At 40.0% G+C, this 13,222-nt stretch overlaps 1 long non-coding RNA gene across 1 annotated transcript; it reads right to left on the bottom strand.

Annotated features, from left to right (window-relative positions):
• Positions 1–1,629: 1,629 nt before the first annotated feature.
• Gm40207 lies at positions 1,630–2,842 on the bottom strand. The gene is made up of 3 exons (XR_867943.1): positions 2,775–2,842; positions 2,214–2,285; positions 1,630–1,710 (listed from the first exon to the last, which is right to left on the bottom strand). It is a non-coding gene; the product is annotated as a predicted gene, 40207 (long non-coding RNA).
• Positions 2,843–13,222: the final 10,380 nt, after the last annotated feature.

Below are 13,222 nucleotides of genomic sequence, written 5' to 3' on the forward strand. Positions count from 1 at the left end.
TTGAAAGGTGAAAACAGGGACACAAACAGCTTTGCTGAACTGCTATATTTAATTTTGAGAAATGTCCCCTGAAGATTCCTGTAATTGTGAATACATTGCTTGAGAGAGAAAAGAAAGTGATTGTATTGAACTTGATTCCCATGACAAAAGGCTCCTATGTACATTTTGAAAGAAGCAATTGAGTCTGGCTGTTACCAACAGGCTAAGAAGCCTGATGCTTAGTGCGTCACATTGTTGGTGAGAGCTCACTAGACTACAAAGGAGAGAGTAATATGGAGAGTGTTTTCCTTTACCTGCCTTGCTCTTTGCTGCTGTCTCCAGTGCACACAGCTTCACATGAGCATCTTACACTCTTACATCTAGATTGAAACTAAAGCACAGGCAGGCTTTTAACAGATGACAACTCTTGGATCCTGGGGCCTTTTAGAATGACTATTTCTCACTATCTGGTCTCTTTTGCAAGGTGTCCCTTCCATCCCCATTCCACTCTTCCATAGGCGTCATTGTGAAGTCATCTACATTTTCCTTGGGAAAATGCAATGGAAATAATTACCTACCTACATGTGCTTCTAGAAAGACTTCATCGGGCTTTCCCATCAATGTTATGATAAATCAAGCGTGTGTATGTGTGTGTGGGTACCTGAGGTTTATTAATATGTGTATTATAGAAAAATGTGTGGTGATTTCTATAAACACAACACACACATGCACACATGAATACACACACATGCAAAAAGATAAAACTTTTACAATTTTACTAATCTTTCTACTTATTGTTGTAGTTTGACTAAGGGTGCTATTTCCTATTGGTCTATTTGTAAACATTTGCTGCTTATTTGTTTGTTTGTTTGTTTGTTTGTTTGTTTTTTGAAACAGGATCTCACTATGTAATTTTAGCCAGCCTGGAACTCTCTATGTACACCAGGATTAACTTGAACTCAAAGAGATTCACCTGTTTCTGCCTCCTGATGCCCACCCAGCATAAAGACTTTATTCATGACTCTGAACTGACCTTAGCCCCACTTTTCCTGCATACATTGCCACTTGAAAGGCACTGGTTTGCTGGGAGTGAGCACTGGTCTCTGTTTCAATGATGAGACACTTTTGTCACTAAGGAAAGTTTAGAGGTTGCAGTTCAAAGCTAACGGTGAAGTTCCACATTCTGCTCACTGTCACAGGCTCCCCTGATCACTCGTTTTCCATAATTCCGAGTAAAGAAAGAGATGCTCATGAGAACCACTTAGAGGATGATTATAATGTAGACTTTCCATCACCATAAAGTCTTCTTTTTAATCTATTCCTAAGGTTTTAACAACTAGGTACGGTTTTTTTTTTTTTTTTTTTTTCCCATTCGCTAGGAGGTGTGGCTTCCTGGCAAAGGTGTAATGACAAATAGTGGTTTGTTTCTTAATATAAGTAAATTTCAGGAGATCCTTACAGATTTACAGTGATTTGATTAAGACTTTCCCCACCTGTCGCAGACATCTGAATACCTGGTGACTAGCTGTTTGGAGAGGATTAGAAGATATATAATATATATAATCTTGCTGAAGGAAGTTCTTCACTGAGGGCTGACTTTGAAGCTTCAAACGACTACAGCAGTTTTGAGTTAGTGTTCTCTACCTCCTGCTTGTGAGGTCTCAGCTGCTGCTCCTGCTGTTTGATCTGTGCTGTGTCTCAACTCAGCCATCACACTCTGCCCCTCTGGACCTGCACGTGACATTAAACTTTTTGTATAAGTTTCCTTGGTTATGGTGTTTTAATACAACCTTTTTTTCAAAAAAAAATATGTAATACAGGGCAGGTAAGTACTGCTTTTTCAATGGCGCAGGAAAGGATAGAGAACCATTTGGAGACAGGTTTTTGCGAAATCCAGGTGCTTTAGGAAAAGGAAGAGTTTTAGTACGAAGGCAAAGCAATTATATTGCTGTCAATGTGAAGTATTTCTAGAAAGGGGTCAGGAGGATGTTAAGTAGCCAAGATGCTCCCTTGGTCTCACTCACGGACTCTTTTTCTCTTAGAAGCTTGAATATTATTTTAATATGGAAAGTCTCACCATATCTCTAATACAGTATATATCACTGATACTTGGTAAGATCTCACTCCTATCAAAGCTGTATAGACTAACACTTCTGAGGGTAAAAGTGGTGATGTGGCTCAATCATAACACTGAACTTCATCTAGTGACCAAACAAGCCAGTAGAGTATCTCACCTCTGCTCTCTCCATACGCTTGTCCCCAAAGGTTTGTTGTGTTTGTGTGTTCCATTGTATTTTTTATTGTATCTATTTAAAAAAAAACAACACAATTATTGCATAATGGAGATAACACTAGCCTGTAAGCAAATTAAAAATATATAAACACTCAAATGTAATAAAACATAATAACAACAACAACAACAACAATAATAATAGCTTCTCTTTCAGATATAATCTATACAAGTGTCTTATTCTCCATTGCTGGTGAATTTATTTTAAGACATGACTCAGGGGTCCAGGTCTCCTCTCTCTCATGTTGTTACCACTTTCAGTATGCAGCTTCCATAATCCCTCTGTTTCCCATAAGACAGTAAAAGGAAGCATGGATGTGGGAGATCATGAAAAACGAGAAAGAATAAGGCTGAGAAAATGGACATATTACATCCACTCACATTCAACCTGGCTAGAAATCCATCAAATATCCATACTTAGAAGCAGATGAGTCTAGGAAATGTAGCCTGTCTCAGGCCCATAAAGAAGAATAAATGGGATTGATGAAAGATATTGCCTGCCTACCATAATTCCCACTCCGCTTCATGTGACAGATGGCTGTTCACATAGGCATGGTGTCCTCTTACTGACCTAAAGTATGGAGAAAGATAAAGATGCTAAACAACTGGTTATACCTGTAGTATTATAATAAATATTATACAGTATAACTTAAGGAATACAATTGTGACTCTGACAACAACGTAGAGGATAAAACAACTCTGATGAGTATTAATGACACAGATTTTAAGCTAGGAACTAGATGATATATAAGGAAAAAAAAACAAAAAACAAGAATTCACCAAGTTGTTTGTGTATATGTGAGAAAGTGTGTGTGTGTGTGTGTGTGTGTGTGTGTGTATGCATGAAGTATTTAAAGAAAGAGTTTCATAGTATGGAGTAACATAAATTCAGGCCCTACCACTTATTCAATTGCTCTCTTAGCACTTTGAGTGCTCACTATATGACAGACTTTCTGCCTGTCTCCCTGAAAACTACAAGGTGAAGGAAGCATAGTTCTTCTGTCTATTGCACCAAAGAACTTAGTTAGATGCGTCAAGGACTTCTCACAAATAACCTCATATATTTGGAATAACTTTTAGTATCGAAGAACGATGCCCTTTATACCACCAAGTCGTTTTCCTTCATTTACCTACTAAACAAATTATTGACCCAGAGCCACAATATCAATACCACCCTCTCTTACTGCTGAGCCTGAGTTCCAGCTACTGCACAGCTGGCTGAATATTCAATTGTACGTATCATACTCGTGGGCCCTTTTAAGAAAAGCAGTATGAGGCTGGCATGTGCGGTACTGGATAACTGCAGTGCTACCTTCTTGCTCTGCACCCACTGCTCACATCACACCTCAGCTGGGCTCACAGACTCTGAGCAAAAGCAGCAGGAGGACCCCAATTTTCTTCTGCTCTAGGCAGTTATTATTTTCATATTAAAATAATAGTTGGTACTGATGATGTGATGTCAAACCTTCATGAACAGTTCCCATAGCCTAAAGGTATAGTAAAAGATAGATTCATATCTTTTAGCATGAAATACAGAGCTTATTATTTACAAAGATAAGTACTTTATATACAGGAAGTCTTCCTGTATTACTCTGAATGGGTAAAAATTCATGGGAAAAACAAACAAACAAACAAACAAACAAACCCAGAGCTATGCACCTTAAGTTTCACACATTTGGAGTCATGATTAATGAAATGGGTCTACTGGGACCAGACCATGAAATAGCAAGTAGTGATTCTCCATGGAATTGAGGACCTGTGGTTTTTGAGACGTCTCGTAACCCAGTTCCCATTTAAAGGTGGTTCCTGCTCTGTTATAATTCCTGCAGCCATGTCTAAATTTTGGCATGAGTGCACACAAACACACACACACACACACACACACACACACACACACACACACACCTCTCTCTCTCTCTCTCTCTCTCTCTCTCTCTCTCTCTCTCTCTCTCTCTCTCTCTCTCTGCTTTGGTGATACTTTGACATGTAGGCCAGTGAATGTAAGTAGGCACTGGCCTGCCCACTGTAGACAGGCCAGCCAAGGCTGCTACTTTGTTTCATGATGATATTAGCAGGGTGACCTGTAGGGGGCAATGGCTCCCATTGCCATGGAACCTGACTTATTCTGACAGTCATAAATGGGAGATATGGTAAATCAGCTCAGAACTCATACTGGACTTCCAGTGACCCAACAGACTAGGACACTGCACCACCTCTACCCTCCTCATTAGCTTGTTCCTAAATGTGTGTATGGTGGTAAGTTTCAGTGTTTTGCATTGTTTTTCTTTTCTGTAGGAAAACAACTAAATCTTGAAAAGTGCCATAATGGGTTTTTGTTTTTGTTTTGTTTTTCTGTTTTGTTTTGTTTTTTTTGTAGTCACCTAGAAACCTATCATTTCATAGACAAGCCAACTCACAACTCAAGTTCAGTACTGCAGAGCAGAGTTTGAAGTTTTTAATATTTATCCTTTGTTCCTTTCGGTTTCTGAAACCAGAATGCTTTTGAGTGGTACTTTACTTTGTTATGAAAGAGGCAGTGGCTGGTTTTTTAATGGTTACAAAATGGACTTGCAACCCTGGCCCAGCTGCTGTGCCCACTGGGCCACAAGCAGACTTGCAGCATCTTGTCCAAGGCACACATCAGTGCTCCTGGCTGCTGCTTCCCTCCCTCCCAGTGGACAAGCCACCACCTGCTGTTGGCACAGTGCCGGCCCTTCAGGGAACAAATGTTCTCTTGCTGCTGGGTGATAGGACAGGACAGACGATGGAATTCAAGAGAACAAGGGAAAGCCATTCGCCGGCTGGCTGCCCATTCTCCTCCACCCATCTGCCTCCCTGTCTAGTGAAGACTGCAGTAGTGGAAGCTATGGGGAAGTGGATGTTTGGGTCAGACTGTGGTCTAGATTTTTCTGTCTCCTTTTCTCGGGGCTGTTGTTCTCCTTTATTTATTCAGCCCAGAAGCATTTATTGAGCCTCTGTTTGTGCCAGGCAATTTGCTAAGTGCTAAGACTATAGACTTAAACATTTCATTCTTCGTCCTTGAGAAGGTCATCATTTAATAGGGGTACACAAGACACATCAACTAATAGATTATGATACAACACCAAGATTTAATAGCATACTGAAAAACAAAATGCAGACAGGAAGAACATTAAAGTATCACCCAGGCGTGAGATGTGGGTTTTGAAGACTGTCACTCTCAGTAGAAAACCCTGCCTTGCCTCATGCTACTTGATTTACCTTTAATAATTTATTTAGTGTCTCCAATCCCCTATGATTTACCAGTATATGACTATGTGAGACACGTAATGATGCTCCTTAATATGGCACATAATAAATATTTAGTCAATATTGGTCATTGATAACAAGTAAAAATTGTATTCAAGGGCATGTCCCAAAGATGATGCACATTTCCAATCACTGTCAAATCATAAGCCAGATGAGAGGGGGAATATGAGCAGATCATGGGCATCATGGCTTATAACCAAAAAAGAACTGAGCTATCTGTTTCTAAGACACAGTGCTGGATGCAAGACTTAATAAAAACTATAGCTAGGGTACCAGACAGGACAGGCTGGGGGAAAACTAGAAGAGTAGATTGGAAATTAGCAATATGATAAAGTTTACATCTTTCAAAGATCACAGAGGGCAGGAGTGGGAGTCAGAGTCAGTGAACATTTCAAAAATACAAAGAAAAAAGAATCTCAGAGAAGGTTTTGTTTTATTTGCATCCTGCAAAGTACCTAGGGGTTACTGAGAGGAAAAACTACAGAAGTGCCTATTGAAGGACAGGCAGCATGAACATTTGCATGGCCACACTCAGGCAAAAGCAAGGATGCTAGAGTCACTGAAGGATGGAAAGAAGTGGAAGGAACTGGGGTTGGAAGATGGTGGGAGCTAACACACAGAGGGGTGAACAAGCTGTCTGAGGAAGACAAAAATGGCTCTCTAAACCAGCACAGCCACAGTTGCTTATCAAGTGGGAAGCAATGTGCAGGCCATATCGCCAAGAGTTCTGTATTTAACTGATGTGAGGAAAGGCCTGCCCATAAATGTGTGTGTGTGTGTGTGTGTGTGTGTGTGTGTGTGTGTGTGTGTGTGTGTGTGTATGTGTGTGTGTGTTTACAAGAACTCCAAGCAATTCTAGTATGCAGCAGAGGTGACAGGCCAGTGCTATGGGCAATCTGAGGTCAATGATAATTCACCAGGTGAGGCTAGAATGTGGGGAAGCTAAGAGAAGATATGCATTTAATTTCAGCAAATGTCATCTGCCCCAGCTTGGTAGCAGGCCTTGTGCTAGGGTAAGGAGATCAGGGAGACAGAGTCCAGTGCTTCCTATTTACCTTCAGAGCAATGAGGAATCACTTTCACCTTCACGGTCTCACCAGAGGGACTGCGGTTGCAGCCCTTCCAGGGAGGCAGCCTATATAATCACCTCAGTCATCTGGAGGCCTATCCTGAGACCTGGTGTGGGGCTGCAGTGGAGAAAATGAATTGAGCAATCTTTTATAGAGCAAAATCAATAGCATCAGAACAGCAACCACAACAGCAGCCAGGGCTGGTGGGAGGAAGGGAGAGAGGAATGGAGAGGCTTGAGGAATAGCAGAAGGACCCAGCAATTCAGACAAAAGAACAGAGGTGCCCTGGAGTCAGGAGGGTAAAGGGAGCCATGAAGAGAGGGTGGGGATAATGTGGTAGCGTCTACACGTTTGGACTCCACCTCTACCCCTCTTGTCTTAAACCACCATTGCCTGCTCAGAGTCCCAAGTGCAAAGTAAGGCAAGGAGATTTAAGGGAAAAACTAGCTCTTGGTACATTCCTGACTAGATATTTTTCAGAAATTGATGCACAAATAATCCTCACTGCTTGCTAGTTTCACAAAGGAAGAAACCAAATACCTGAAGATGGAAGCTTCTAAGTCTATGCATAATGGAGTCATTTAACCCCTCTTAGAAATGCATCACTCAGTGGCTTTGAAAAGGAAAGAGCACTTAAGAAATAAGTGCTTATGCTCAGCCCACATGTAAGCACCATGCGACAGCATCTCTCAGGTCATCAGAGTAGTTCTAAGCAGGATTTTCCTATAGCCCAAAGAGGACACCTTACTACCTTTAAACAGGGAGTCTGGAAACGGTGTATGTCCTCACCATGTACCACATTTTCAGGCATTTTGATCTTAGATTTGAGAGCTTCCAGACCGACAAGAAATAATTTTTTGCTGTTTGAAGTTATACAATCTAAAGTCTCTATTATAGCAGCTAAAACCGACTAGGACTCTGTTGAGCCATTAAACTTCAAGAATGGATAGTTATAATTGAGGCTTAAGTAGTTGAAATCTGGAGAATATTCATAATAAGGATTTGTTTCATCTTTTTCTTCAACACTTATTTTTATTTACTATTTATTAAAGTTTCCTTCATATAATGTATTTTGCACCTGTTTTCTCTCCCCCAATTCCTCCCAGATCATCTCCTTATCCCTGGTACCCAATTTTATATTTCCATCTCCCTCTCCCTCTCTCCCTCTCCCTCTCCCCCTCCCCCTGCCTCCCTCTCCCCCTCCTCCCCTTCCTCCCTCTCCTCCCTCTCCTCCCCTTCCTCCCTCTCCTCCCTCTCCTCCCTCTCCTCCCTCGTCTCCCTCTCCTGCCCCTCCTCCCCCTCCTACCCTCCCCCTCCCCTTCCCTGGCTGTGGGTCTCTACTTGTTCCCATCTGCTGCAGGAGAAAGCTTCCCTTATGATGACTGATTAAGATGTTGATCTATGAGTATAATAGAATAATATCATTAGGGGTCATTTTATTGTTTCTTTTTTTAGACCAATAATACTTGGTTTTACCCTAGGTCTCTGAGATATCTGGTCTAGGGTTGTTGGTTACCCAAGAAGTGGTAGGTAATGGGTTCCATCACATACTTTTTTTTTTCTATTCCCAAAAGTTTTGTGCCACAATCACCTATTTTTCTGACAGGTCAGATCATAGATCAAAGTTTTGGAGGCTGGATGAGTATTTATGTTTCTCTTTTGGTATCCATCAGAATATGTTCCCCTAAAAAGACACTAGAAGATGGGGGTGAGGATTCTATGTAGGTACCAGTATAACCTCACCATGTTCAATGAGTTGTGTGGGTGTTGGTTTGACTAATGGGGCCTTGCTCTCTGTTTATAGAAAGCACATATTATCTTAGCAACCAACTGAGTTGTTTGGGGATTTCCATAGGACACCTCTGGCCAATAGCTCCATGGGTTGTAACCCATCCAGTGTTGATACTGGGAGCTTCATTTGGTGGCAAGAGATGGCCCATCAAGAAGTTTCTAATGCACCAGGTTTCTAGAACACCCCTCAAATGTCCCTCAATTTTACCTGTCTCTTCCCACACTCCTTCCATTAATCCCATCTCCCACTAATTCAACTAAACAAAACTCAAAGAAACTCATAGAAATGTAAGCCTCAAGCACAGGGACAACATGGGTCTGCATCAGGTCCTCTGCATATATATTATAGCTTTCAGTTTAGAATTTTTAATTGAAATCCTGAGTTTGTGAATGAATCTGCCTCTGATTCTAGTGCCTGATCTTAGAACTCTTTTCCTTCTGTTACTTTGCCTTGTTTGACTTCTATGGGTTCTTTTTGTTTTATCTATTATATTTTAGTTTGTTAAAATAATAATAATAAACAGGTGAATAACTTAAAAATAAGATAAAATTACCAAAACAAACAACCACCAAACAAACAAAAATTATAGCTCCTTTTGCAATGGGCAACTCTTACTGACCATGGACAACTCTGGAGAATAGTTGATATAGCAAGTGAAATTTCATTGAAGAAAACAGATTTTCCCTTTCCCAGCAGGTATCAAGGACAGATAGCTTCTTAGTTAGGAGTGAAATCTTGTGTCCACTCCTTTTCAGTACTGGAATTAATTGTCTGGCTTAAACCCATGCAGGTCTTATTGTGCTGCCACAACCTTTGTGAGTTCATATGTATATCAGTCCTGTGTCTGAAAAGGTTTCCTTGGAGTCATTCAAGATTTCTGGCTCTAATGATCTCTCTGCCTCCTATTCTACATATATCACTAAGCCTTAGGTAAGGATTTTGATGAAAATATACCATTTAGAAAACTCCAAAGACTCTCATTCTCTTCACATTGTCTTTTTGTGGGGCTCTGTTAATTCTTGTCTACTTCAAGAAAAATTTTCCCTAATGGAAGTTGAGGGATACTGATTTATGAGTATAACATCACGTTATTAGAAGCCCTTGCTATGTTTCCTTATCAGAATGTAAAATTGATTTCTAATTATAGTAAGTATTTTCCTGGACCCATGGCCTATACAGTTTATTGGCCATTTTAGCAATATCATTTATGGGTTGCATTTCATAGGCCAAAAAAGAAAAAAAGAAAAAAGTTGTTAGTAAACCCAATAATATTTGTGCTACTCCTAATACCAGTTTCTTGCAGGCATGTTACTGTTGTAGGTACCCAGGATTTGTAGTTACTTCTAACTACAAGTTATTGATATAGGTGATTATCTTTCTCCTCCAGTAGCATGTAAAGTACCTTCCAGAACCATGAATGAATGCTGATCAGTAGGAATAAAGTCTTTAGCTGAATGCCAGTGAGACTTCTCCAGGTTTGATGACATAAATGAGTGTTGTCCTCAGCAGCAGAGAGCAACCAATAGTCTTGGCAATATCCTGTGATAGAGGATCCATGGGACCCCTTTAATCAACAACTCCATATAATATAACCATTCCTAATACTGGAGGATCAGGAGCAGAAAAGGCTTTGACAAAAATCCAGAGTTTCTTCATTGTAATAGGTATCCCATTGAATATGTAAGTGGCTTTTGGGGGGTTTTCAGAAAATAAATCCTGCAATCCATGAGTATGATAGATCTTACACTCTTTGGGATCTTCTATAATATTTTAAGGCTTTATTATTTAAGTTTTTTACTTGTTTGGTTAGCTTTCCCAAGATATGTTTTGAGGCTATTGTGAAAGGTACTATTCTCCTGAGTTCTTTCTCAATATTAAGACTTCTAAATTTTGTGTTAATTTTGCATCCTGCTATTTTGCAAAAAGTGTTTATCAATTCTGGATGTTTGCTAGTAGAGTCTTTTAGGATCTTTTATGTATAAATTATTTCACCTGCAAAAAAAAAGGATAATACTGTGGCTTTTTCCTTTCCTATTTGTATTCTTTTGCACTTTTTTCAGCTCTTATTGGTCAAACAATGTATTGAATAGATATGGAGATAATGGACTGCCCTGTTTTGTTCCTAATTTTTGTGAAAATTCCTTGAGTTTCATTCTGTTTAGAATGATGCTGTCTGTGGGCTTCCTGTACTTTGCCTTAATTATGTTGATGCATGTCCCTTAAATCCCTAGTCTTTCTAGGGGATAGCCAAAACAAGCATGTCTTCCAGTGTTGGGACTGGGATACCACAAAATTTTTGGTCTACAATCTGTCCTAACTGCAAGAGGTGCTAAGGCAATGGTGGCTCAAAGGTTGTGGATGTGGCCAACCAGTGACTGATCTAATTTAAGGCTCATACCACAGAGTCATACATGACAATGCCTGAATGGGTAAGAACTAAAAGGTGGGTGGCCTAGAAACTTACAGTAGAACCAAACACTACTGGGGGGGAAAAATTCAATGAAATGTTTCCTAATGATATTCTGCTACACTCTCAGATATAGATCAGTGCTGAGCCCTATCATCTTCAGTGTGGCCTCCTCCAGCAGTGATGGGAGCATATCCAGAGATCCGCAACAGAACAATAGGTGGAGCTCATGGGAAACACACAGAAGAGGAGGAGGAGGAATTGTAGGAGCCAGAAGGGTCAATGGCACCAAGAGAACATAACCCACAGGATCAACTAAACAGGGCTCATAGAGGCTCATAGAGACTAAAGTAGCAATCACAGAACTTTCACAGGCCTGTACTAGATCCTATGTTATGGTTATTCAGTTTAGAGATTTTGTTCCATTCCTCACCATGGGAGTGGAGGGATCTCTCACTCTTTTGTCTGCTCTTGGGACTCTCTCCTATGGGATTGCTTCATCTAGCCCTAATATGAGAGTTTATGCCTAGTCTTATTGAATCTTGTAACATTGTGTTTGGTTGCCATCTCTGAAAGACCTATATTTTTTCTCCAAGAGAAACAGAGAAACAGGGAATCTGGGGAAGAAGGTAGGAGGGAACTGGGAAGAATAGAAGAAGGCTGTAGTAGAGGTGTATTTTATGAGGGAAGAATAAATTTTAAAAATTAAGTTGAATTCCCATATAATAGGGGTGAAGATGCCCCCACTAAGCATCTTATGCCTCCATATACACTTAAGTTTTTGCTGGTAAATTTCAGTCTCTTTTCCTGCAAAGTAAAAATTTGTTTATCAACTATTCCAAAGCCTCATGTTACTCGTATTCTACCTCTAGGAAACTAAGTTTATTACCAACACTACAATTTGAGAAACCCAAAGGAATGCTTATGTGGAGGAGTCTGTTCAGTCATTTCAGAATGATGTTTATTCTTGCATCCAATTAGTAGTTGTGTCCAGAGAAGCAAAGTCATGTTTAACACCATGGTAAATCCATTTGTGCCTGTACCAACACAGAGAAAAATGCTTTTAGAAAGGAAGAAGGAAATGAGGTCATTTCCCTAGGTGTCACCAACATGAAGAATACCTACCAACACCAACAAAACAAGGTACCAGTGATAGGGAAGTTCAAAGCATATCATTGGTGTGCAAAACCTGTGTACAGCACTGAGATATCGGTAAGGCTTAGCCTAAGACCACCAAGTGCTCACAACAGCAATATGATAGAATATCACATTATTTTCTTTGTTGGTAGTGAAGGTATAATTCTCAGTCCAGAGATTGTCATATGACTGACACCTGACAAATTATATGTGGGTAGATCATTTTTAGACCTTCTCCATGTCATCTTGCATGAACATGTCCTTTTGACTGTAAGTAGGGACGTAAAGTAAGAAAGTCATGCATTTAATAATACATAGCTATAGTTGGGGTGACAAGCTCCCTGGGTCACTATAAGGAAGAGACAACCTAATCACAAGCATGCACACTGCTCTCTTAGATTAGCAAGAGAAAAATAATCCTAAGACTATGATTTAGAGATTTGGTTTCTTACATCTGCAGTGTTTCCTTTTCCTCAGGTCCTTTGTAAAAGTCATTAACTGGAATTAACTGCTCTCCTCTCCAAGCCTGTGGAAAACGTGCTGGATGACCTTGGGAAACTGACTTCTTCTCTGAGTCTTCCTTTCAATTATATCTACAGTGAAGTATTTTTCCTTAATGAAAAAAGATAATGCATATGAACAAATGTGAATGCTGAATTGCTTTACAAGTTCAGTATAGAATATTAAGAAGTGTCTCTGGCTTGCCATTTCTCCAGTGTGCCAAAATTTGATTTTAGTGGATTACAAACCTTTTGAGTTTATTATCAAGTCTCCTACTTAATAAAGGATGCAATATAAATTATAAGAAGATAATTTTTCCATAGAGCCCAGTAGCTATTCTCACTATGAATTAAAAAAAATAAGTGGAATAAATTAGCATTAGACAAAAATGGCTTAGGCACCACTGATAGTGTCAAGCTGTCCTTACATCTTGAAGAAACCAAGCTGAATTAGGAAGAAATTCACCATTTGCCCTTAGTAAATGAGAGATCCCAACCTTGAACCTAATAAATAACTTCTGTCTCCACGTTACCATTTCTACCCTACCCTATAATTCCTCCCTGCTGTAGTGCTCAAACTCCTACAGCCAGTATGAGGCTCAGGGGAGAGATTGGCTGGACTTCATCTCAATCTTGCTGGAAACATTGCCAAAAAGACCCCAGCAACCTGTTATATAAACAATGTCTAATCTGTGAATCTCCCAGGTCCACAGTAACCATTTTGTTTGAGTTGCTGGCAGAATACCCCAACTACTGGTT

The sequence above is a fragment of the Mus musculus genome, chromosome 4 (genome assembly GCF_000001635.26).
Source record: "Mus musculus strain C57BL/6J chromosome 4, GRCm38.p6 C57BL/6J".
Lineage (NCBI taxonomy): Eukaryota > Metazoa > Chordata > Mammalia > Rodentia > Muridae > Mus > Mus musculus.